The sequence below is a fragment of the Eumetopias jubatus genome, unplaced genomic scaffold (genome assembly GCF_037043125.1).
Source record: "Eumetopias jubatus isolate StellerSeaLion01/CBP00866 unplaced genomic scaffold, mEumJub1_p1.0 scaffold_10, whole genome shotgun sequence".
NCBI lineage: Eukaryota > Metazoa > Chordata > Mammalia > Carnivora > Otariidae > Eumetopias > Eumetopias jubatus.
Genome location: NW_028274816.1, coordinates 94231742 through 94258491, shown reverse-complemented (window position 1 = coordinate 94258491; position 26750 = coordinate 94231742). Strand labels below are relative to the sequence as shown.

The 26750-nt window shown below is 54.4% G+C and overlaps 1 protein-coding gene and 1 pseudogene across 1 annotated transcript in view; both read right to left on the bottom strand.

Moving 5' to 3' along the window:
- Window positions 1-26750, bottom strand: part of CACNG4 (calcium voltage-gated channel auxiliary subunit gamma 4) — a 57106-nt gene that overhangs the window by 11274 nt on the left and 19082 nt on the right. The gene's annotated exons all lie outside the window — the stretch shown is intronic.
- Window positions 284-684, bottom strand: LOC114196725 (large ribosomal subunit protein eL34 pseudogene; annotated as a pseudogene).

Sequence of the window (26750 nt, the reverse complement as noted above, 5' to 3'; positions counted from 1 at the left end):
GCGAGGGTTTTCCAGGCAGGGGTGGGCTAGGCGGGCCCTCTACTGGGCCTGCCTCTCCCCACACACCTTTCTCGGGCCACTTTATGAGCCTAAACAAAATCACCAAGTCACGCGTGCTTGTTGGACCAAGTCAAATAGTAAGAGGTTGACAACGAAAAAGTAAATAACGTCTCTTCAGACTGGTTTTCCAGAGGCCAACCATGTGTATCTTCCCGCATGTTCCTCTGTGTGCACACCTGAGCGCGTACATCTAGGTGAGGTTCCCCCCATTTTTTAATTTTTTTTTCTGATTTTTTTTTTATTACTCAAAAAAGCTTCATTTTTTTATTTAGCTTTCTGACTCTGTGCTTGGGCCTTCAACACTTTCACAACGATTTTCTGCTCCTCGATAAGAAAAGCACGCTTGATCCTGTCACGAACACACTTAGCACACATGGAACCACCATAGGCCCTGCTGACGTGTTTTTTCGTTTTGGACAACCTCATAAGGACTTTAGGTCTCACAGCACGAACTCCTCGAAGTCGGCCTGGGCACACGCCACATGCAGATTTTGGTGCTTTCCCAACCTTCTTGGTATAAAGGTAAACGATTCTATTACCAGGGGTTCGGGACAGCCTAGTTTTGTTAGAGGCTGTATTATAGGACAGCCTACGACGGTAGGTCAAACGCCGGACCATTCTGAATGCCTATGGACGCCGCCCCCGGAAGAGCCCCCCCATTTTTTTAAATTGAACTTTTTGCTTGGAGATAATGGTAGATGTGTGAGCAGTCATAAGACATAATACATGTGCCCTCTACCCAGTCTCCCTCAATGGTAACATCCTGCAAAATTATAGTATCACAACCAGGATGTACCATGGTTTGCGACATCTGACTGTTCAAAGCGATTACACCTGTGGTGTCCAGCTATTTCTTTTTTAAATTTTTTATTGTTATGTTAATCACCATACATTATTAGTTTTTGATGTAGTGTTCCATGATTCATTGTTTGTGCATAACACCCAGTGCTCCACGCAGAACGTGCCCTCTTTAATACCCATCACCAGGCTAACCCATCCCCCCACCCCCCTCCCCTCTAGAACCCTCAGTGTGTTTTTCAGAGTCCATCGTCTCTCATGGTTCGTCTCCCCCCCGACTTACTCCCCTTCACAGCTATTTCTAATAATGTTGCTATGAACGTTCACGTACAAGTTTTTGGGTGAACCTAAGTTTTCATTCTCTGGGATAAATGCCCAGGAGTACAACTGCTGAGTCATATGATAGGTTAGTTTTATAAGGGACTGATAAAAATGGTTTCAAGGACGCCTATTTTTTGAATCGAATTCTACATTATGCTTCAATCCATAACCTGCTTTTCTCATTTGCCAATATGTACAAACATCCTTCCAGGTCAGTACCTATAGATTTAACTTCTAGGAAAACTTTATTTTTAATAAAAAATAATAAGTTGATACTAATCCCACAGTCGCTGGAAACCCTGGCGAGAAATAGCCTAGAGTCTAGGACAGGAAAGCTTACTCCAGTACTGATAACGTGAAAGGAAAATATGCCCTTGGCAGAAATGAGGAAAGGAATATATTTATATATTCAATCTGAAAACAAAACTCAGGTTTTGAACTGTTAGCTTGCATACAGATACCTTTGCTCTAAATGCTCCCTCAATAGGTTTTGCTCACCTCCACTCCACATTTAGGAGAGGTATTTTATATTTGATAGAAACTGTAAGTAGAACTTACCCTGTCCAACATATTGGCTGTTTTAAAAAACCCATTCTTTTTAGTGGCTGCATAGTCATCCACAGTTAATGGTTTATCAATTCAACTAGCCCACAGAATCTCTTTCTTGGGGCTGTGTGCACGCACTGCAGATCCCACCACGTGCAGTTATGCTCAGAGATACATTGAAAGCATGCACGCAGTGGCGCATTGACCCCTTTACCTTTCCTTTCTTCTCTCCTTCTCGCCTTCCACACTGAACTCTTATGCACAGACGGAAGGAATGAGCATTGTTGGGGGTTGAATTATGTCCCCCTGAAAGACGGATTGAAGTCCTAACCCCTGGTATCCATGAATGTGACTTTATTTAGAAATAGGGTCCTTTTTTTTTAAGATTTTATTTATTTATTTGAGAGAGAGAGAATGAGAGAGAGAGAGAGAGAGAGAGCACATGTTGGGGAGAGGGTCAGAGGGAGAAGCAGACTCCTTGCTGAGCAGGGAGCCTGATACGGGACTCGATCCCGGGACTCCAGGATCATGACCTGAGCTGAAGGCAGTCGCTTAACCAACTGAGCCACCCAGGTGCCCTAGAAATAGGGTCTTAAAGATCTAAGCAAGTTAAGATGAGGTCACACTGAATTTAGGTGGACCCTGAATTCAGGGACTGGTGTTCTTACCAAAAGAAAAAAGGGGGGGGGGTGGAAATGTGGAAAGAGACACACACAAGGGAGAAGGTCATGTGAAGACAGAGGCGGATACCAGAGTGATGTGTCTATACATCAAGGGATGCCAAGGATTACCCGCCACCACCAAAAGCTAGGGAGAGGCAAGGAAAGATCCTACTAGGGTCTTGGAGGGACCACCGCCCTGCTGACACCTTGCTTTTGGACTTCCGGCCCGCACAACTGTGAGATAATACATTTCTGTTGTTATGGGGGCCCTAGGAAGCTCATACACGTGTTGTGCTGTGTGGGAGAAAATGCAGCGTGCCTCATGCACTCCTGGGGGGAGTGCAGCCTTACAGGAAGATGAAGGTGCTTTGCTCATGGTCGTGTTCCATCTTCCTGCTCCTCAGCCAGCTGTGGGAGCCCGTGGGCAAAGGGTAAGAAGTCAGGTTCACTGGGCATCTCCTTGTTAAGTGTGCTGGAGTGAAACTCACGCGGTCTCTCAGATTCAGGCTTTCAAAGCAGCTTGGCCAGTCATCTGGTGCATGTCCCCATCGGGGCCCCGAATCCTCTCCTGACTCTCTCCCATTTTGGTAACTGCCAGCCACGGGGACCTCATTACCTCCCCAAGACGTTCCATTTTTAAACAGTTTTAGCTTTGAAGTTCCTGAAAGATCACTGCTTCCATAAAACTCCATCCACTGGTGCTACTTATAATCCCTAGGAATAAAAGAATCTGTCTGTCATATGAGGACCCTTCAAATACTCAATGTGTCTGACAGGATGGAAGCCAAAGCTACTTTTCCAGCTGCCCAGGATTTGCAGGTGAGGCCCAGAGCTGAGGACAAGGGATGGCCTATCAGCTGCCCACAGTTGAGACCAGACCCTCCCCTAGCAGACCTTATTAACAGGCAGGAAGCCTGCCCCCCATGCCCATCAACCTTATCCCCAACCTTAGTCTAAAGAAGGGGGGCTGTGGAGAAGAAGGCACCACTTGCCTTTGGTACATGGAGTGAAAGAGATTGCTCCCTTCCCCTAGAGTCAAGGATTTGGGTATTTCCTTTAAATGAAATCTTCTCTAGGTCAGACATCTTCAGTTCCTTCAGTCATTTCTTTATTGATGGTTCCAAGAGACTTCTCCAGCCTAGCTCCCTTCTTTGGGTCAGCTTCCAACTCTCAGCTCCCACCACCAAACCCAGTGTTTCAGAGCACAGCAGAGCTGTCCCCTCCTCTCCTCTGGACTCTATGCTTCTGTTAATGGGACCCAGTGTCGACTCACGCTCCCAGGAATTTTTCTCAAGAACTGGTTCACCTCCCCCAACTCGTTTTTGTTGAATGGCATGTTTATTCCTGGGGACTTCACATTTATCCCTGTCAAATTTAATTTTGTTAGTGTTGGCCCAAAGCATTCGATAGGGAGAAAATGAATGGCTGATGTGGGGCGCCTGGATGGCTCAGTCGTTAAGCGTCTGCCTTTGGCTCAGGTCATGATCTCAGGGTCCTGGGATCGAGCCCCACATCGGGCTCCCCGCTCAGCGGGAAGCCTGCTTCTCCCTCTGCCACTCCCCCTGCTTGTGTTCCCTCTCTCGCTGTGTCTCTCTTTGTCATATAAATAAAATCGTTAAAAAGAAAATGAATGGCTGATGTGAGAGGTAAGAGAGAAAGCCATTTCCAATCCACTTCACATGTGCTCTCTCTCTCCGTGAACAGGCTATTTGCCATGTTATCTATTAAGTGATATTTAGGGCGGTTAATGATGAGATCCTGGCCGGGCCACGTTGCAGGAATACTGAGGCATTCCTGCGGTCACTGGCCTGTGATCCTTTCCTTCCTGGGGGTCAGGAAACCACTTTGTCACATGGCCCCAGGCGAGTTATTTCTTCGTCCACAAAACTCAGGAATTGGGCCAGAGGGAGCCTCTCCTGCTCTAAGATTCTAGAACTACTTTGTGTAGAAAAGATATGAGTGCGTGCGTAGGTTAGTACAGCCATTCGTGTACAGACATCATAGACCACTTTTGTTAAAGGTATTTCTAAAGGCACAGGAAACACCTGGAAAGAAATATTCTTAAAATGTGTCGTGTGTTATTTCTGGGTGATAGGGTTCTGAGCGAATTCAAGTTTTCTTCTCTACTTTTTTTTCCTCCGAATTTCCTACAATGTCTGAACATGAACCGGTAGGGCTTACTGAAAGAAAGAGAAGAAAGGGAATCTTTGATAGTGACTACGTAGGGTCCTTCTGGAAGGACCACGGTTCCGCTCGGATGCCGCAGCTGCTGAGTGGGGTGTGGACCTCGGAGGTGGGACCGTTGCGGGCGGCATTGTAGCCTCTTGAGGGGAAGCGTCCCTGGTGCCCCCCTCTGTGCCGTGCTGCTCATCCCGGGTTATACCCCCCCATGCAGCCAGGGGGAGCGGCCCCCACAACTTGGGGGGGGGTTGGTTACGGGGATGTTGGACGTTCAGTGCAAAGCGGTAAGAGTAAGTCACTGTATGCGTCGTTTCAGGAAGGCCAGCGTCTGACTCGAGCTCCATGATGCGCCACTTCAGAGGTCTGTTGTTGTGAGGGGAATCCTGGAGAAGAGACTGATCACTGAAGGTGACCATTCGTGTGCTCCTCTACCGCGTGCGAAGCATTTCCATCAGTGTGACTTCATTCGATCCTCACAAACACTAACTGTAGTCACCGACACCCACTGCGAGTACAGACACGCTTTGCCCCCCACCTCCATACTTCTCTGCCGGCTTCTTACTCCAGTCCTTCGTCCATGCAGCCGCCAGCTCTACGAACGGATCACCTGCCGGTACCTCGATTCGGCTGCACCCATCATTTCTGGCACCCATCAGGGCACTGGATATGTTGCCCGGGGTGTTGCGGGGGGAGCCGCATTGCACGCCCACGTGTGGAGCCGGATGAGGATCCCCCCAACCCCCCCCCCACCCCGCCGTAACCTTTGCGCAGGAGACTGGGAGCTGGTGGATAAATGTGCCCATCTCTCCCTTAGCTGGAAAGTCTCCTTTGCTCCATTTTAAAGAAGAGGCTCGGGGGACGCCGGGAGTGCACGCGGCAGAGTGACGGCGCCTGGAATCCGTCTTCTTGACGTCTTATCAAGTGTTCTTCCCGCTACCTTTCCGAGACTCCTCAGCAAATGTGGTGGTGGTGGGGGGCTTCTAATGAAGCGTGGGCTGCTGGTCCTCCTCCCCAGGACAGGTCAGGACACGCAACCGCATAGCCGCCAAGAGCGCCGGGTCAGCCTCCAGGTAATGGTTTCCTGACACTGAAGCTAGAGGCAAAGGCATCTCCGGGCCTTGGAAAGGGCAGCTGTGGGTCAGCGGGGACGGGTGGAGGCGCAGAGAAGGTGGTGTGACATGACAAGTCCCCCTTGGCTCGAGGACAGGATGAGTGTGAGCTTACAGCGCAAGGGCCACGCGGAAGGAGGTGCTGAGCGGGGGCTTCTCTGCATCAGTCATCCCCCACCAGGATTTTCACTCTCGTGTGCCAAGCGTGGTCCAGGAGCGAGAGCTTCAGGTCTGAGTGAGGCTCCGTCCTCACCCTCACGGAACGAGCTCTCGGCCGGGAGCACCGACAACACGAGAAGCCCAGAGAAATCACTGTGCGTATCATTTCGGGGGAGTGATCGGGGCTGGAAGGCAGGGGAAGGCATCGGAGGCCCTTGACATTGTAGGCTCTTGTCCTGAAGTTCTGGCTGAGCTGAAAGCTGAGGTCGGGGGCGGGGGGCTCAGGGGTGGGGCCCACATCTGCATCCCTACAGAGGCTGCTCAGACCCCTGACAGAACACCCCCGCCCTCCCACGCTCCCGGCCCTCCTGGGTCAATAGGAGGAGTGGGAAAGCCCAGAGGAGGCCCAGCTGCTGACGGGGGAGGTGAGGGTGAGGCCCACCCATGGGCCAACAACATTCCAGCAGATTCATCTAAATCATCTTATGTGTTGGAAAATAATCGAACGACATTTATTTTTCTACATAGTTATCAATCGACTTTACAATAATCTGAAATAGCTGTCTCCTAATGAGTCCAAATTAAGGGGGTGTGGCTGGACTGTGCCCTGTGAGTTGGGCCGTTATATGCTGGTCCCAGCTCTGGTCCAAGGGCCAAGTGGACCAAGTCCTTACCTCGGGGTGGAGGTGGAGGTGGGGCACGTGGGAGAAGCTCAGAGGGAGCCTGCCCCTCCCGGTCCTGGCGCCGATGACCCACCAGGGCTGCTTTCCCTCCAGTGTCTTCCCAGAGCTGTGTATCTGGCAGCTGGCCCCCAACCGTAACCCTAACTGCCCGTGGGAAGGGCGGGAACAGCTTGGAGGACTCGAGTGCTGTACGTTCCCAGGAGGACACAGGCCCTTCTAGAAAAGACCCAGGACCTTGTGGAGGAAGTGGAGAACTGGGGGGGCGGCCAGGCTTTGGCCAGGCTGATGGCAGGGGGGGAAGGTGGGGAAGAGCATTATCCTCATGGCAAGAATAGCAGCAAGGATTTACTTAGCACCTACTATGTGCCAGGCTCTATGGTAAAAGCACCTGTCACTTATTGACTCACATCACCTTCCTACTAAGCCTATGAGGTCCATAGGATGACTAATACCATTTGCCACTAAGTGTCCTAGCCGGGATTTGAACCAGGCCACCCAGCTTCAGCAGCCACGCCCTTACCTCCCTTACTTTGGAGGCAGAAGGATGCAGTGCATTTGCAGAGAGTTCTGATTGGTTGGAGCATGATGTGTAGGTATGGGTCCCCGACACTCTTTAGTGGTGGGAAAGCATGTTTTCCCAGACTCTTGGGCAAAGGGGTGCTGGCTGGTGGGTGAGGCTGATTCGCCTTTCACTGGAAGGTGGCGGGCTCGGCCATCCAGGGCCAGTCGGGACAGTGGCAGAAGGGGGCGGGGGAGCTCGAGGACCGCGCTTGGCTAAGGCTGGGAATTTGGAGGGAGGCTTGATGCGCACACAGGAGGCGCTATATGGTGGACAGCACAAGCAGAGGGCACGAGCGGCAAAGGTGTGCAGGTAGACCAGCCTTGTGTTCTGGAACCTCGGGGCGTGGCATGAGTGAGAGCAGCAGTGGGGGATGCAGAGGGGAAGGGGCTGGGCCGGGTGTGGTGGTCTCACGTGGGAAGCGGGGAGACGGGGCTTTACTGCACAGTCTTCATGGGGGTGACTTGAGGCTGGGAGGCCCTGGCGGGCCACGGACGCTCCCCAAGGGAGGTGCATAGGGTGAGGGTCGTGAGGGGTGTAGGGAGAAGAAAGGCAGCACCAGGCTATGTGAGCAGGGCCCTTGGTGTGGGGAGACCCTGTGTCCTGTCCTTCGATGTGTGTGCCAACGAGGCGACTGGAGGCCAGGCTGGACGGGACGGGGGCAAGATGGTGCCAGCGCAGAGAGGCAGGCTGTACTCATTTCCGGGGCTGCTGTAGCCAAGTACCACAGACTGGGTGGCTTGACCAACAGGACTTCACTGTCCCGTGCTGCTGGAGGCCACAAGGCCAAGCTGGGGGAAGCCAGCGTTGGTTCCTCACGACGGCTCGGAGGGGAATCCATTCTGGGCCTCTCCCCTCGCGGGGGCAGTTTGCCCGCAGTCTTGGCCTCCCTTGGCCTCTAGAGGCCTGGCCTCCATTTCCGCCTTCAGCCGCACACAGTGTTCTCCCCGTGTGCGTGTCTGTCTCCACACTTCCCCTTTTCTTGAGGACAGCATTCCTATGGTTTAGCCCCCGCCCTAAGGACCTCCTTTTAACTTGATGATCTCTGTAAAGACCCTACCTCCAACTAAGGTCACATTCTGAGGTCCTGGGGTTAGGACTTCAACATAAGAGTTTGCGCGGGGGGCTCAGAACCAGGGTGAGGGGCACATGGCCAGGCATCCAGGCCTGGAGCTGGAAGGCTCCCCACTTCCCCCACCCCTCGAGCTCTTTGCTCTGCCCCGCCTCCTGCTCCATAATCCCTGCTCAGAGTTCCCCTCATGATTCCTCCACCTCCGTGCCTGTCTCCAGAGAACCGTCCCGGTAACTGTGATTTCCCACTTGGCACGCTCCGGAGTCCTCCTGCGGGCTGGCCTCTCTCCAGCAGCAGTGAGGCCGGGCTGTTGGGGAACCACTGTCTGGGCTCCCGTAGACACACTCCGGGCTTGAGGAGGCACTGTGGGCTGGGCTGGACTTTCCTGGGGGTGCCTCCATTCCCTGGCTCGTGAGGGGCTCTCCGGGAGACCCCGTTAAGCCACGATGACCTTCAGCTTACGTCGATAGAGCACCTGCTGTGTGCTGGGTGCTGGGCCCTCGGATGCCGCAGAACATCCACTCGCTAACAACTCGAGCCCTTTCCTTACTGGGTGCAGGGCCGCCCTGTACTTCTTAGCTTCCTTTGCAGTCAGCTGCGGCAGCGTGACCGACGTGGTGAGTGGAGTGTGAGCCGAGGTGGTGTGCGCCCTTCCTGGACAAAGCTCTGGAGAAGAGGGTGCGCCCCTCCCTCTCCATGCCACGGGGAATGGCCGGGCCACGCGACAGAAAGGGCTTGAGTCCCTGGATCCGACTATGGAGGAAAGCTGCCCACTAAGAGAGCTATCCACTTTGAACTGTTCCATGAGCAATAAATCCACCTCTAGGAAGTTTAACACACTACACGTTTTAGTGTGTCTCTGTTCCAGCAATAATGACACAAGAAGAGAACCAGGCGGCCATGGCCCCTGCCATCCCGGAGCTTTCCAGTTACAGAGTTAATTATGACTGAGGGGAGAGGTCTGAAGGAGGAGGCCGGAGTCTCAGAGAGCACTTCATGGAGGACCTGACCCGGGTTGCCGAGTGGAAGTCAGGAAAGCTTCACCTCGTCTGGAAAATGGAGAAATATTTTTATGATCTTTCAGAGCCAAAGGGAGGCCCAGGGAGCTCCATGTTGGTCAGAGCACTTTGAGAAGGATAAATCCTGAGGATGTTGTGAGGGCAAATAGAGAGTTTCTCGGAGATGCCTTCAGACCAGACCAGAGCCCTCCATGTCCTCTCCATGGCCACGGGGATTCACAGCCTGGGAGGCCTCCTAGGGCATCATGACCACCCACCACCAGTGCCTGGGACATGTTTCATATGTGCTCTTTCCTTCTCTGGGTGGCCCTAGGTTAGAGTCACTGAGGTGCGTCCTTGTGCCTAGAGGATCTGTTGGGGTCTTTCCTTTGATAGAGACATGATTCAGCCATTTGACCCTTTACCCTCCCTTCCTCCCTCCCTCCCTTCCTTCCTTCCTTCTTTCCTTCCTTCCTTCCTTCCAAGATTTATTTATTTATTTTAGAGAGGTTGGGGGAGGGAGAGGGAGAGAGAATCCCAAGCAGACTCCATGCCAAGCGTGGAGTCTGATGCGGGGCTCAATCTCACGACCCTGAGATCATGACCTGAGCCAAAACTAAGAGTCAGACGCTTAACCGACTGAGCCACCCAGGTGCCCCGTGCCTGTCCTTTCTTTTACTTCAGTATTCACTGATTGATGCCAGGCCCTGTGGGAGCCCAAAGACATTGGTCCTGCTGGCAGGAACTTACAGCCCAGTTGGGGAGATGAATATATCCACATCACCTTAAAACAAGTGAGCCAGTGACACGTACTATGAGGGAAGTAGGGGGTTCATGCAGAAGTGCTGGATGGGGTGTCTCGGACAGCTCCAGGGGGTGAGTTTCTGGAAGAAGGCATGCATGGTGAGGAGAAACGGAGGCTGAGAAAGGCATGTGGGGCCGCTGTCATGGGGGTGCCTGCCTCACCCTGTAAGGGGACTGGACTGAATGCCGTTGGCTCCGGGAGGTGCCATCGTGAGTGTTCCTGCAGCTGGAATGGTCTCCTCATGACTAGTGCAGGGAGCCCTAGTCCCCGGAGCATGGGGCGGGGAGGCCCGTGGGGGACCTGGGGCTCAGCCTGCCTCGCCCCTGCCCACTGTCAGTCACAAGGAGGGAGCCACGTGGAGGAGTGATGGGTGCCAACAGAGAAGAATGGATTCCACAGCGCCTTGGACCCCAGGCCTCCTCCCTCAGGTCTTGTCTGCATAACCAGATGGTGGCATGGGGCTCCATCTCCAAGACGCCTCCTCCCTCTAGCAGTCTAGGTGAGCTACTAGGGCCAAAAGGGTGTTACTCTTGACGAGGAGAGTCCTAGTGGAGCATTTGTGAGAGGTCACTCTTGCCATCAGCAACAGAAGATGGCACCTGTTTCAAAGGGGGCTAGACTCCGGCCCAGTGTCTGCTAGGGTTCTGGTTCAAGCTCCTTTCCCCAGGTAGTGGGATTCCCAGAGAGAACTCTATTTCTGCCCTCAAACTCTGTCACTATAAACCCGGGACCTAGAGAGCAAAGTTACTCAGTAAACTGAGACAGCTCTCCAGGACCTGGATTCTAAAGCTCTTGTGCTTGCCCAGAGGGGCGGAAGACGGGGCGAGAAAGAAAGGGTGGGCCAGGTGCCTGGCACTAAGCCCATCCGAGGTTCTGAGGTACTTCTGGAGCATACCCCTGGGGAGCCCCTTTCTCTGGGAATGGGTCCCTCACACAGAGTTCTCCCTGGTGGCCACTTTGGATGTCTCTGCCCCAGCCAAGAATCCTGGACACACAGGTGGCCCAAGGGCTGGACCAGCCAGAAGCTCTCTTGGGAGTTTGGATTTTGGATCAGAAGCAGAGGGGACCTAGGAGCCAAGGGACATTGGGGAGTTCACGAACGGGGTGTTCTCAGTGGTCCACTGTTAAACTTCTCAATCCCTTGGACCCTCCACATCCAATAAAGTCCTCTTTTGGGATCTAGCCAGAAGAAGTTGGTTTCTGTGCCTGCAACCAGAAGCCCAACACCCAACCAAGTGCACCTTCATCGGGGAAAGAGATTCCCACCCAGTTTTGGTGGGCTGCAAAGCCCGGCTCATATGTCATTCCTCAGGACAGGTGTGCAAAGCTTTTACAAGATACAAAGATGAGCGTAGGCTCCTGGGAGACCAGAGATCCCAGGGCACAGAGGGATATTGTGTCTGCAGACAGGAATGCTGAATGCCAGTCCCTATGCTGCCAGGTGGAAGCCGAGTGTCCTGTGAACTTCACCTCTCAAGGTCTCAGTTCCTGTGAACTTCACCTCTCGAGGTCTCAGTCCCCTGGGAAAACCCTCATCAGGCCAGTCCGTTAATTATACACCATTATAATTATACAATTATATACGTCTCTGCTTCCTCATCTATAAAGTGGGGATATCCGTGCACCTCCTTATTCCATGAGGAATAATGTAATGAGATCCCATGAGGCCAGCATGGAGAAGTTTCCCCATAAGTGGTGGTTTCTCCTCCATCCCAATAAAAAAGGCCTTCCCACTTGCTGGCCGTCAATAAACCAGATCTCTGGACAGTCTCTTCCCCCATAAGCCTGCTGTGAGGACCTCAGAGATGGCTCTTGGCCCCCTGAGGCCCCATCCTCACGGCCCCGCTCTTGCCCGCGCGCCCCGGCCCTTGGGCAGGAGATGGGAGCCTGGCCTCACGCGCCATCCCAAATCCCTCACGTCCCTCGGTGAGTTCTTCAAGAACTCACAGCACCAGCCTCACGCCTCCTCCAATCCTTCACTCCTGGGTGGGCCGGGATTTTCCAGGCTTCCTGCCGAGATTCATAATTGAACAGAGCCGGGGAGACTTCCCCAACCAATAGCTCCCTTTCTCTCCTAACACAGGGAAATGGGGGTTCGGTGATTGTGATTTTTCTACTTGTATCTGCTTGGGACCGGCTGCTTGGATGAAATCTCAGTATCGATGTTCAGGTTTTTGTTCTTTCTTCCTTTCTTTTAATGAGGAGCAAATCTGTAGCTCCAAGGGGGTGAAAGAGTTCTCTGCAGATTCCAGGCTTCTCCAATGGTTTGCCTCTGCAGATCTCTGGAAAGTTAGGCTCCAATAACCTGAGATTTTTAATTGAAGGTCCTGGGCGAGGGAAGGGGAATCATGGTGTGGAATCATAAACTTCTGGAAGGGACCTTTGGGACCATCCCCTTCATCCCGTTTATGTTACACATTAAGAACCTGAAGCCTGGGGAGGTGAAGGGCCGTTTCCATGGTGATGGGCTGGTTGGTGCCGCCAAGCCTAGTACTCAGGTCTCCTGACTCCGAGTTCAATGCTCTTTTTGCCCATCCCCTGCTGCCTGCTCCAGTGCAAAGGTTCTCAGCCAGGGGCGATTTTGCCTCCCAGGAGACACTGTCTGGAGACTGTTTTGATTGTCAGAACTTGGGGGAGCTCAGTGCTACTGGTGACTAAGGGGTGTAGGCCGGGGAGGCTGCTAAGCATCTTGTGAGGCACAGGGCAGCCCCTACAACAAAGAACGATCCTGCCAGGACGTCAACGATGCCAAGGCTCATGATGAATAAGTGACCTGCACAGAGCTGAGTCCTCCCTTTTCAGGTCCATGACAGACATTGCTAATCGATCATAGTACTTTTCTCGCCTGATCACAGTCTAAATTCTTCTCGATGCAGTACCCCATGCAGGGGCTATGAGTCAAGATGACACCTACTGATCATCTCGTGGCCAGATACCACAAAGGTGGTAGGTTACGAAATTATTCTGCTTGGGTTTTAGTCCTGACTCTGTCACACAGCTATGTGATTTGGGGTCCCAATTAACCTCTCTGTGCCTCATTTTTATCATCTGTGAAATGGGACCATAAATGGGAAACTCTTCAGAGGGCTGTTTGGGGTATTAAACAAGTTAATGCTGTCTTCAAATGTCACGGTGCCTGGGACATTGTGAGAGCTTAAGACATGTGAGCTGTTGTTATTATAACCAACTCCGGTCTAGTAACAGAGACACAGCTCATCCCACCAGGGGAAGGGAGCAGACCAGGTTGGTCCCCTATCAGGACTGACACGGATTTTCCCTTGTCTTCATGTATCTGTGATATTGCTACTTTCAAAGCGAGCAAAACCTTCCTGACTCTTGTGACCTTGCTTTCCCTTAGCCCCATTACCCATGGACTAATCAGCGCTGGCTTCAGTTGAGCACAGACCTCCTGCAAAGCCCTGTGCTAAGCTCTTCCCATTTTCTCACGAAAGCCTTGAAGTAACCTCGGAAGTAGAAAAGCTCTTAGGAACCCATTTTACAGATGAGGAAGCCAAGACTCTCCGAGCGTAAGTAACTGCCGGAGGTAATCGAGCCCCCAGCAGCCAAGCCAGGATTCTGTTCCTGTCTGACCCTGGCACCAGACTCTCACCACGGTGCCTCCCTGCCTCCTTCTTCTATTTGAGAACACGGCAAGAGAGAGAGAGAGAGAGAGGAAAGATGGGAGGCAGAGAGAGCCGGCGTCTTGGAGGGCGCACACCTGCCAGGTCACCAGCATTTTCTGATGGTGCGGATGGGCTGGTCTGTGGGGGTACAGAGTCACTCCCAGAGTTTCCTGGGTGCTGGCGGAACAGTTCCTCCCGGGCAGCCGGAAGCCAGATGCAAACCCAGTTTTTAAGATCCTTCTCACTGGGGCGCCTGGGTGGCTCCATCGGTCAGGCGTCTGACTCTTGATTCTGACCTAGGTCATGATCTCAGGGTCGTGGGATCGAGCCCCTCGTCGGGCTCCACGCTGGGCATGGAGTCTGCTGAAGATTCTCTCTCTCCCTCTCCCTCTGCCCCTTCCCCAACTCGTGCGCGTGCATGCTCCCTCTCTCAAATAAACATGTAAATCTTACGAAAAAGACCCTCCTCACTACTGCCAGCACCTGTGGTCCAGAGCGCCATGTTAAAATTCTCCCTCACCTGCTGGAACCCCGGTGCTTCCAGGCGACTTGGTGAGGAGCCACCAAATTGTGGGCTTAGACCGGACTCAGAGTGCCTGGGCGGATCAGCCACCCTGGTGCCTGTCCGTTTGTCCTCAACCCCCAGAGCACCTGGCATCCTGCCTGGCAGCTTGCCAGGAAGGGCTTCTCTACGTTTGGCCCCTGTACCTTCCATTCCTCTTTAGAGCCAGAGAGAGCATGTCAATTCCATCCCCCCTCGCAGGGCCCTGCAGCCCAGGGTTCACAGCCACCTGGGCCTCCTCGATTCGGGTCTGCGCCCCTGTCCCGAGAGCCTGCCGCATGCCAGGCACTGGCAGGACAGTAGAGTGAGACACCAGTGCACGGGACACGGCAGGGCCTGGGGGTTGAGACGCCCTGAGATGGGTGGGTGGGCATGTCCCGCCGGGAGGGAGACTGCCCGTCTGCCCTCTGCCTGAGCAGAAGCTCATGGGGAAAGCTGGTCACATGGAGGTGGGCACGGGGAGGCCATCACTCAGAAGTGTCATGTGTGTCATGGACACACAGACAACCAGGAGGGTGGCCAGGGAGGCTGAGCGCAGGCCCCTCCCCAGGCTCGGACCCCATTCCAGGCGTGACCCGGGCGTGGACTGCCTTGGACCTGAGCGCTGTCCAAGGTGGGGTCAGGTCCTCAGGTTGGGTTCCCGGGCAGGGTCAGCACCTGAGGTGGGGGTGATGTCCAGGGTGGGGTCAGGTCCTCAGGTTGGGGTCTGCACCTGGGAAGCTGCCCGTAGGATCGACAGGAGCCCTGAAGGAGGAAGGCTGGGCAGACGCCGCTGACAGAGGGCACTGCCCTGCCACGGCCCAGAGGCAAGAGGGAGGGAGGCCAGCTAGAATCCAGGCCCTGGGACAGGAGCCTCCCTCGAGGTCACCCACTGACTTGGGGCGGAGAGGAAGGATTCCCCAAGGCTCATCCGTGCCCCCATCCTTACCATTCATCCCCTCTGGAAAACAGCTCTGGCTTAGAGAGACCAACACCCTCTCAAAGTGGCCTTCCCAGGGCTGTTTCACTGACTTCCTCCTGGCTATGCCCAGACTCAAGGCCTGGGAGGCCTGGCCCCTAGCCTTCACTTGTCCTCCCTAGCTTGTCCCAGAGGCCATACTCACCCCCCTCCAGAGCAGGTGCCCTGAACCCTTGGCCCTTCTGGCTCCAGGCCCTGTAATCCCAGGCATAGCTCCATTGGCCTTGGCTTCCTCCAGGAGATTGGGAGCTAAGGCCTGGGGCTTTTGCTTGCACGGGGAAAAAAAAAAAAAAAAAGCCCCAAACCCAAAATATAAAAGCTAACTTCCCTGCGTCCAAGGCTCAGCAGGACCTGCGAGCAGGGTGTTGGTAGGCTGGGACGTGGCAGCTCCAAGCTTGTTGTGAGCTGGTGTCGCTCACTACGCCGGAGAAACCCCCCAGGAAGAGAGCCCCACAACTGTCATTGTGACTCAAGCAGACCGTTTATGGGGAGGATAAAAGTTAATGGGAAGCCATATCCCAGCTTCTCACCATTAAGCAAGAGAAATGCTGGCGAAAGACACAAAGGGAGAGAGGAGAAGCCCTGCATGCCACAGGGCTCTGCGCGCAGGGAGCCCGGGTGGGGCCCCGGCCGAAGCGGGGGGCGAGGAGCCACACTCGTCCCCTGATTAGGAAGGCAATCAGTGTTTGCACACCACCGATTTCACATCATCTCCAGGGGCTTCGAAATCTGTGACCCACCATCCCTTCCCCGGCCCACTGAAAGTCAGTGGGGGCGGAGGGGCCGGCCCTTTCCCTAATTCGTCTAAACAAAGCCCGCCGTCCGGAGGCCACCCAGCCGGCAGCCTGAACTTGCAGCCTCCTCTATCCTGAGAGCGTGCGGGAGCCCTGGTTTCTTGCTGGTCTGCGGCGATGCGTGGGGGACGCAGGACAAAGTCTGCAGAGGGGAGCCCCTCGGGGCTGGAGCAGCTGCTCCCACGCTAACTGCCACCATTGCTACAATGAGGGCGACCACCAGGAGCAGCTAACACGTACTGAGGCTCTCCCTGTCCTAAGCGCTTTATGTCTTCACTCATCGAGGCCTCCTTCAGCTCTCTCTTGTGGGTTCTGCCGTTATCATCCACCCCATTTTCCAGATGGGAAAACTGAGGCCCCGAGGGGTTAAGTGACATGTCCGGGGCTGCCCAGATCCTAAGTGCAGAGCTGGAATTAGAACCCAGGCAATCGTCCTTCAGAGCCCGAGCGCTTAGACACCCAGCACGGACTCTATATAATACGCACATGGGTACAGGCACTTGCTGGCCATGCAAGGGCTGAGGGAGTCCTAACCCATCTGCTGCAATGTTTCATGAGCTACCTGGACCATCTCAGGAGCACCTCCTGCTCGCCAGCTTCTGTACGTCCTGGGCTGGGGGCCCAAGGCGACCAACAAAGGGGACAACTCCACCTGGATGGCATGGCTCACACTTAAACGCTCATCCCACCCCTGGTAACCCTCCGCCTCCTCCCACTGCGGTGTTGCCCCGACCCCCTGGGGGGTCCTCACTGGAAGGCGCCCCTTCTCTTCCCTCTCCGTCCCCTTGCCCATATTCCATCCACCAGCTGATCTTGCGATGTGATCCCCGCAGGATGCCTCAGGCCCATCGCTCCCCTCCATCCACACGACCTGCCCTCGTTGGGGTTTGTGTGGTCTTTCTCTTAACTGGTGTTCTTGTCACTGCCTCCCTCAGAATCACCTGCTGGGGGGGGGCGGGCCTGATGACACGGGACTGGCCACAGCACGGTCGGTGACTTTCTACCTCCTGCAGGATAAAGTTTGGGCATGCGGGCCATCACGGGCTGGTTCCCGCTGACCGCGAGTCTCATGGCTGGCCCCGTCCTCCGAAACCACTGAGCTGGGTGTGGCGTTCCTCACTCCAGGCGTGCTCTTCTGAGCTGTCTTCTGGTTCTGGCTTTCCCTCTTGTCTGGAGTTTTCCTCCTTGTGAACTTCCAAAACTCATCAGGGCAGGTGCTGCCTCTTCCAAGAAGCCTTCCTTGACCCACCGCCACCTTCCTTTTTGAGTCCATGTAATGCTCTGTGCACACCCCTATCGCGGCAGCTTCCTGCCTTATATTTAAATTGGGTCCCCTCCCTGAGCCAGACGGCCGGGTCTGAGACTTACCTTTGAATCTGGAGCTCCTATTCCGGTCTGCTCGATCCACGGTGGTTGGATTGCCCTGGACTTCTCCAAAGGGGGTTTCTGTGGGACTGGGGACATGGCGGGGGGGGGTCACTGTTCCCTCCTGGTCCCCTGGTTCTGCGTCCACATGGGAAAGGTGGAGAGAACATCTGCTCTGCACTCGCACCATCCGTCTTGCCCACCAGTGGGTGAAAATTCCCAGAAAAGGCACGGAATGCCCACTCGCAAGGCCCAAAGGCACTGGCAGGTCAGGCACTGCCTTTGCTCACGAGATGCCAACGGAACGTGCCGCTTGTCGTCAACCTTCCTAAGTCAACAAATCTCGGAAGCACGAGGCGATTGTAATATGATAAATACAACTGATCTAGAGGCAGATCCTTGGGCTGCCCAGCCGGGGACCCAGGGTGACTGGCTGCCAGACTAGCTCCATTTTAACCAACTCTAAAACCAGAGTAAAAACTGCCGCCTCGTAAATAGGGAAGGACAAAAGGGAAAAAGGAAAAACCCAGAGGCCTGTCTGGATCCCGCTTTCAACACAGCACGTGCTACCGTAAACTCCTCGTCTTGATGTTTCAGAAGACACGTTGGCCCATCCAGAGAAGATGAGGGCCAGTGGGAGGTGTGGGCTCCTGGCCGGGTCGACGCCTGGGAGAGCCTGAGCCGGCCGGCCGTCTGCCCTTGGGACACCTACCCCGCACCTTCCTCAGCCAGAGCTCAGAAGTCCGCACTTCCTCGGGCACAGCGAGAAGCCCCCGCCGTGTGATGGTAAAGCTTTCATTATTCAGTAAGCCATCTTTCCTCCCGACTGAAATCCTGAAATCCGGATCAGGACATAGGAACAGCACAGCCTCCAGATCCCCCGCTGGACCTTGCCCTGCCTGCGGACGGAAGCTCAGGACGCCCATCTCCAGCACTTCAAGTCACAGCCAGGAGAACGAGGCCCGTCAAGGTGCCATGACCCGGGTCAGCAGCGTGACCGTGGCCGGGAGCCAGCACCATGTCCGTGGAGGCCTGAATATGTTACATCTAATGACTCTGAGTTAGAGGCTTTATACCTTGAGATACCAGAATAAACCTGATCTGAAACTGGCCCAGGGGATATTTGTGAACGAGAAGTAAACATGTTGGACGGAGTCTCTGACACGTTGCCAGGTGGCTCTCTCCGCCTACGTTCGCAAGGCCGTGGATTGCTGGGTGATCCAGGCGGCAAATTGCTCCAGCCCGTGGACCTCCAGCTCCTGTCAATGCCGTGGCGCCCCATTCCTCACTCCTATCCCGCTCCTGGAGATGTCACTCTTTTGCTCATGACCTGCCCACCAGTCAGCCTCCAGGAAGCCTCCAGTGACTTTGTGTGGGCACCCTGCCATGCGGCCCTTAGATTTACCACCTGTCCCCATTATACAGAGAAGGAAACTGAGACTCCAAGAGGCAGCAGAGAGGCCAGGATTTGAACTCAGCTCTCTGGTTCCAAAGTGCACACTTTTTACTCACACGACACCCAGCTTAGTGGTCACCAGGACTGGGCCACCTGGGGGCCAATGTGGGAGTCAGCTGAGTCCGCTAGGGGTTGTTCCTCTTTGGTGAGTTATTTAACCCCTCTGTGCCTTGTTTTCCTGCTTCGAGCAGCCAGGATAACCGTAGGACCTGCATCCAAGGGGAGGATGAGGTAAAGCACGAGAGGTCCTTGGCCACGCGCCTGATGTGCCTTCCCCGCGTGTATCTGCTCAGCCTTGAGACACTATTGTCCCTGAATGACAGAATGTGTCATCCCATGAGCGAGGGCACAGGCATGTGGGGGGGACGGCCATGAGGGAGAAGGTAGATGGACTGGAGTGCACCTGTTCCGGGGGCCCAGACCAGCCCCAGCAGGCTTCTGCCCCCAAATGCATATGCTTTGCTTTGAGCAGACAAGCACGTTGGACGGAGGTAGGCAGGGGCAACATGGAGCGTGGCAGATGCCAAAGCCCTGGAAGCCAGCAGCCTTGCCTGCCAGCCTCTTAGAGCCCACGGCTCCAACTGAGCCCTAATTCACAGGGCTGCTGCCACCACTCATTAATAAATGAGAGAGAACCTCTCGGCAAATGTTGAGCCCCGACATGGTGCTTGCAGCCCCCGCTGCGAGCCTCGGGCCCACACGACCACGAGCCAGCCGGCCTCCGGGTGAGTGAGGCGGGGAGGGTGGCCAGGCAGGAGGTCTCTTACAGCCAGTCGGAGCCAGGGTGGGAATGTCGGGCGCTGGGGTGGGTGTTGCGTCTGGGATTTCCTCTGGGGAACTCAGAGGCAGCCAGGTTTGGAGGGCCCTGTGTTTGCTGACACAGATCGGGATCACTGGTTCGAGGCTGAAAGGTCAGTCTGATGAGTGTGTTTTCCAACTGTCTGGGGAGCTAGAGAGTAGAGTGAGGGAAGGAAACATAACTCACCATCCTTACTGGGGGACCCGTCTCTGGCCTGGGGAGAGTGAGGTTCTAAGAGCAGCAGGGACCCCCCAGTTCCACCCCTGGACAGGCTCTCTTTCAGAGCCAGAAGCCCACTGTCTCTGTCCCCATACTTTGGTTTAGGGAGACCTGCTGGAGGAAACTGGGCTCCCCACAGAGGGATGCATTTTTCATTCGGGGACTCTGTACCTTCTTTCATAAAGGGTCTCTCAGTGCCCCCACGGGCAGGGACCCCATCTTCCTGGGAAGTCCTGCTTGGGTGATGTTTATATCTATAGCCCTATCAGGAACAGATCTAGATTTTGTTGGGCCCTGAAGTTTGTGCAATTAGACACCCTCCTAAAGAAAAAGAACAGAAAAAATTAGGCCTAGGAAGTGCCCATGCAAGGGAGGGACCTGAGGCTTCTTAAGCATCACGTTAAGTCCATCTTTGGGCTAACCCAGCCCAGGCGGCCCAGGTCCCATGGCTGATCTTGCTCAGAGAAAGCGATGTGAACACCACAGCCCTCTCCCACTCTGTTAACCTTTTCAAGAAGCCCCCCGCCAGACCTATGGTCTCTACATCAGGCTCCAGGGAGTGCTAGGTTGAACGAACGAACGGATGGATGGATGGATGGATGGATGGATGGATGGATGGATAGATGGATGGATGGATGGATGGATGGATGGACGGATAGATGGATGGATGAGGTTAAGGTTTCGATGGATGGATGGATGGATGGATGGATGGATGAGGTTAAGGTTTCGATGGATGGATGGATGGATGGATGGATGGATGGATGGATGGATGAGGTTAAGGTTTCATGGGGAAGACCACCTCTGAGATAACTCTTGAAGGATGGACGGAGTTTGGTGGGCAGTGGCTCCCCCTGGGGACAGTCGCATGTCATCCCAGCCAGCGTGGTGGGAGGTGGGGCTGGAAATGCAGAGCAGACAGCAGAATTCCAACCCAGAATTCTCCTCTGAAGTGGCAAAAAAAGCTCAGCTTGCACATCTGTGCCTCCGTATATCTGATTTCTATACCCTTCAACGTCAGGGCCAGATTATGCCCTAAACATACAAGGTTTCTGGTCGTCAGTTGGCAAGACACTTTCCTGATTCTTCATGCACCCAAGAACCATCAGCATGTGCTTGGGAGGGGACAGGTCATATCCAGAGCTAGTACATGGGGGCTGGGTAGGGAGGTGCATTCCCTGAGCAAGAACACCCTGGTCCATAAGAGATTCTTATGAGGGGCATGACAGAACGTGCTGAAGGTGCCAAATGGACCAACAAGTGATCTCACAGGAAGAAAGACATCTGCCCCCAACCTGCACCTTCCTCCCTCCCCCATCCCCCCACTATGGCTCAGCTCAGCACCAGGAGGGGCAGGGACCTTTCCTATGGAATCTGGCCTCTGGGCACAGGGAACGGGTGCCTCATGCCTCACGCTATACAGGGAGGAAGACCTTTCTAAAGCATTTTGTTTGTTTGTTTGTTTGGGGGATCTTATTTCATCACCTTTCACCAGGCAAAGCTGCAGTGATGCTTACCATTCAGGAGAAGGGGGAGGGGCAGGCAGAAACTGTGGGACAGCTGAGCCCCGCCTGAGATGGGGCTGGAGCTCAGCCACACCTTCAGGCTCCAGGGCCAGGCGCCTCCCACATGCACACCACCCATCCCGTGTTTTCCTCTGTGAGGGAACCACGCTTGCAAAGCTGCCACTTCCTGAGCTCCTAGCAACTGCCGTGCTTGACGGTCTAACCCATCTAATCCTCCACACAGTGCTCTGCGGCTGGTATGATTGCCCATCCTTGATAAATAAGGAGACTCCGATTTAAAGGGCGCGCAAGAGATTTCCCCAAGGTCACACCCTAAAGTCAGGGACACAGCCAGGACTCCAAGTCAAGTTCCTCTGAGCCTGGTAGGCAGAATCCTAACACACTTTCTGGAATCCCCCCAACCCCCACCCCCACCCGGGCGTGCTCCCCTTGAGTGTGGGAGGAACCTGTGAATTTGATGAGGAAATCACATTATATAAGACCCCATGGTGGCAGGCTGGAGGGGGCGAAGTCAGAGACACATTCCTGCTGGTCTGGAAGGAAGGACACAGGCAGGTTGTGAACCGCCAATGGGGCCGTGTGGCAAGGAGCTGTGGGCACCCCTCGGGGCTGACGGCTAGCAAGAGAACAGAAACCAATTGTGCCAGCAACCGGTGAGCTCGGAAGAGAACCCCAGGCTCCAGAAAGGAATGCAGTCCGGCTGACACCTTGAGTGCAGCCTGGGGAGACCCACGAGCAGGAGATCCAGCCAGGCTGGCCCCGACTCCCGATCCACGGAAACCGTGAGGTCCTAAATCTGTGTTGTTGCAAGCCACTAAGCTTGTGGTACTTTGTTAAGAAAAGCCTCGCAAACTAATAGGTTTCTCATCTAAACAAGTCCGTGTGTAGCCTTCAGTAGCTCAGTCCAGTCTTGAAAATAGCCATTGACCCAGAAAGAAATAAAAATATTCACGTTGCCTTGGAAAAATTATTTCAGCTCTCTGCGAATCAGTTTCCTCAATTGTAAACGAGGACAATAACAGTCCCGACGTCAGAGGGCTGGTGGGAGGGTTCGAGGAAGGGATGCAGACTTGTTCTCAGCCTACAAAGTGCGTTCTCAACACACGGTGGCTAACAAAGTCACATTTCTTTTATTTCAGGTTACCCACTCTCGGAGCGTGACGCCAGAAAGGCTTCAGAAGGCTGGCTCATTCGGTGGTTATTGGCAAGGCTGAATTAATTTCCCTGGATTCGCTTCCCAGGCCCTCTGTCCCAGAGCACAACAAACAAGGAGGACTTAAAACAAAAGAGATTGATTCTCTCATAGTTCTGGAGACCAGAAGTCCCAAATCAAAGTGTCAACAGAGCTCTGCGTTCTCTGAAAGGGAAGATTCCGAGGGAAGAATCTATTCCAGGCCCTCTTCCCCACTTCCGGCGTTTGCCTGCGATCCTCGGCTACGACACTTCAGTCTCTGACTCCACAGGACCTTCTCCCTGTGCGTGGCTCTCACCTTCTTCCGAGGACCCAGGCTATGGAGTGGGACTTCATCTTGACTTGATTACATCTGAAAAGACCCCATTTCCATATAAGGTCCCATTTACAGATACCAGGGTGAGGACTTCGGCATATCTTTGTGGGGGGCACAATGCAACTCACATCACACCCCAGTGGAAAAGACCCTCACCCTCCCCGCCTCTTACCCAACTCTCCAGCTGTTTCAATGCCTTGCATAGGATGGAACCAGGAATGGGAAGCCTCTGCCAACAGATTTCTGCCATGTTCTGGCCTGAGGGAGGCACCCCGCTTCGATGTCCTGTATCCTCGGGGCTCTCTGGAAAGCCCCAGAGACCAGGTGCCACTCAGATGCAAGAGCCCAGTGAATGATGGAGGTGACAGAAAGCTTGGGGGCAGGTGCAGGAGGCCGGCCCGGCAGGAGGCCAGGCTTCGTGTGGGGTCGATAGGCAGATGCCACAAGATCCCTGGATTTCTCAGGAAAACAGTAAAGGCTGCTTCATCACTTCAAAGAAAAGCTGGTGCTGCAGTTTCTGGGGCCTTCTCTCTTGCCAGCTCCTCTATCCTCTCTCTCACCGAGGGCAGTGGAGGAGAAAGGTGCACCTGCCCAGTGGCTCCATTGACCAGATCGGCCGAACCACTCTGAGCCCCAGTGCTTGTGATCCGACGTGGATCTTCCGCCCCAGCAACAGGAAGGGATGGGTTGCAGACAGATGCAGCTGCAGAGGCTTCCCAGCGCCGGTGCATGGGGACTCACACAGTCCGCTGTGTCCTCTCGGGCTGGAGACCCTGTGGCCATACCGTGTGGGGTTGCGTGCATGTGCACACAAAGGGGTTGCGTAGCCACAAGGCTCACACACAGCCATGGGGTGCAACTCTTGCTTTCTCCCTCGGTGCAGACCGGTGGCCCGCACAGACCGGGGGCACATTCGATTGCAACAGGCAGGTGTCATACGTGAACCAGCACACACAGACCAACACGCCTTACCACCCACCCAGGCAGCTGGGGGTACCCCTGTATCCCAGGGAACTACACTTCCCAGGCTCCCTTGCCCATGGCTTCTGGGCAGTTTTGGCCAATAGGAGGCTCTGCTGGAACATGAGCAGGTACAAGGAAGGGAGAAGTCAGGGTGTTTCTCCCTTTCTTCCTTGGACAGTGTTGGTGGGGGCTACTGCATCTCCTCTGGGGGTCCAGTTTCTTCTGGAAAGTCCCTCCCTTTGTGGGCCCAGCTTCCCCACCAACCCAAGCACTTGCTGGATGGGCTGGCCTCTGGCAAAACCACCTCCTCTTGTCTCATTTCACTGCAGGGCTGGAAGGGGCTTCCGCTTGTGGCTCACGTCTGGGTGCCTCATGATTCCCCTGTTTGGCTTCTCAGCTCTTCTCTCACCTGGGAAATCAACTCCCTTTATTAAATTTCCTCAGTCTGAACAACGGAGAGAGCCTTTTGTTTTTCGGGGATGGACCCAGACTGATAGAATAATGACAACCACCATTTATTAAGCACGTAGAAGGTGCCAGTGATTCTTTCGTGCATTATCTCCTTGAATTCTCACCTGGGTAGAGAAGGAGGGGGCTCAATCGATTCCATTTCGTAGACAAAGAAGATGAGGCTCGGAGAACTTAGCCAACTTGCCCGAGGAGAAACCTCCATTTCAACCCCGTTGTAATCGAAAGAACACAAGCTTTGGTACAAATCTCAGTTCAACCCCTTAGTAGCTCTCTGGGCTCAGTCAAGTTACCTAGTCTTCCTAAACGTGTTTCCTAATTCTAGAATGTTTTTGTCACCCTAAGCGGAAACCCGTACCCATTAAGCAGTTGCCCCTGTTCCCCTGTCCCCTGAGCCCTTGGCAACCATTAATCTGCTTCCTGTTCCCATGAGTATGTTGGACACTTCGTATAAACGGAATAATCCAGTGTGAGGCTGTGAAGAGTTGAACTGTGTCCCCCCTCCTCAAATTCCTATGTTGAAGTTCTAACCCCCCAGGATCTCAGAATGTGATCTTGTTTGGAAAGAGCCACTGCAGATATAGTTCAGAAGGCCATTAGGGTGGGCCCCAATTTGATAGGACTGATGTCTTTAAAGGAAGGGAAGATTTGACACAGACACACGCTCACAGGGAGATTGCCACAAGAAAATGAAGTCAGAGGTGTACCAGCCAAGGAACACCACAGACCGCCAGCAGAAGCTGGGGGGAGAATCCCAGAACAGATTCTCCCTCACATGGGCAGAGGGAACCAATCCTGCCCCCCACCTTGATCTTGGACTCTGGCCTCTAGGACGGTGAGACAATGAATTTCTGGTGTTCAAGCCTCCCAGTGCGTGGCACTTTGTTATGGAGGCCCTAGCTTCTGTGCCTGGCTTCTTTCACTGCCCATGTTTTCGAGGCTCACCCGTACTGCAGGAGCATGACTCGCTTCTGTGCTGGGTCTGCCAGGGCTTAGCTCTAGAGTGTTGATAGCGAGGGGTCTCTAGACAGTAAGCGGGCAGCAATGTTCTCTCTGCTGCAGGGATGGAGACATGACTAGGGCTGGGGCAGGGGGACAGGTGCCACACTTCCAGGAAACAGAGCTGGGGTCACACCTGCGGGATCTTGGAGTACAGAGCTACCCACGTCCTGCTGAGAAACAGGTACCAGCCTGCGTGGCTCTTCACAGCACCCCGGAGATGTTCCCGGCTCTCCCCTGCATCCAGGGGCTGGGGACCTCCCTAGGGTGGCCTCTCAGTGTGGAGGCCAGGAGCGTGGTACCCAGAACCAGACCGCCTCTGTGCAAATTCCTGGGCCAGCTCTGCTGCTTACACGCCCTGCCACCTGGGACACTCACTGCAACTCACTGGGCCGCAGTCTCCCCATCTGCAAAATGCGGAGAGTTAAATAGTGAAGAAATGAGCTAAGACACCAGAGCCTTGTAGAGTTTGATCCGACCTATAAAGGCCCTGTTGTTCCCTGCATGTGTCCGGGCTCTGGCCTGGAGCTGTCCTCGGCAGCCCCACTCACAAAGCCTGCTGCTCTTCCCAGGTGTCCTGTCGTGCTTGGTGACACGCCACCCACCCCTCCCCTACTCCCCCCCCCCCCCGCCGCCGTGATGGGCTCCCCTCTGCATCCCCACATCCAGTCTGTCTCCAAGGTGGATCTCATATCCACTCTCTCTCTGCCCCATCTCACTGTCCTAATCCAGGGTCCATCACCCCGGTCAGGCCTTTTCTAGTATTTTCCTAGCAGGTCTCGGTGCCTCCAGCCTTGCTCCATCCTCCGTAGGAGAGTCACAGTGAGCTCTCAAGACACGAGTCAGAACCCGGATGCCACCCCCAGTGGAACACTTCACTAGCAACTCTTGCCAGGAGGGCCAGATGCAGGCTCCTGAGCACGGTGTGAAGGACTCTAAGCTCCAGCCCTGCCTTTCTCCCCAACCCCAGCTCCTGGGCCTCCTCTCCTACTGGACCTTTTGTTTCAGTGGTCCCAAATCTCTTCAGCATTCCAGAAGACACCCTGTGTTCTGTGCATCCGCAGTGGCTCGCTCGGGACCCGGGACCCGGTCGGCACTCAGTAACTGCGGAATGTCTGAGGGCCTGGACACCTGCTTCGTACCTTGGCCTATGCTGGTACTCTGCCTAGAACCCTCTTCTTCTCATTTTCTTAATGAACTCATGTTCCTCTCTCAAAATGGGCTCAGATGACCCATTGCCTAGAAAGACGCCTATGCCCACACACTATGCCTCAGAGGGTCTCCCTCTCCCCAGCCTGGGTGACTTCAGCTCCTGGAAGATGCATTTATCATCACACTTCCACATGGAATTGTAATGGATTTGGCGATCTCTCTGTCTCTCCTCTCCCTACTGGGCACTCGTTTCCTCTAGGAATAGGGCAGGACTCTATTTTTCACCCAAGTGGCTCAGTAAAATGTCTGTTGAGTGAATGAACGGGTGAATGAATGAAGGCATGTGCCTCTCTCTGTATGGTCAGTTCCCCCTGACTGCAGACTCCTACACATTCTGCAAGACACAGC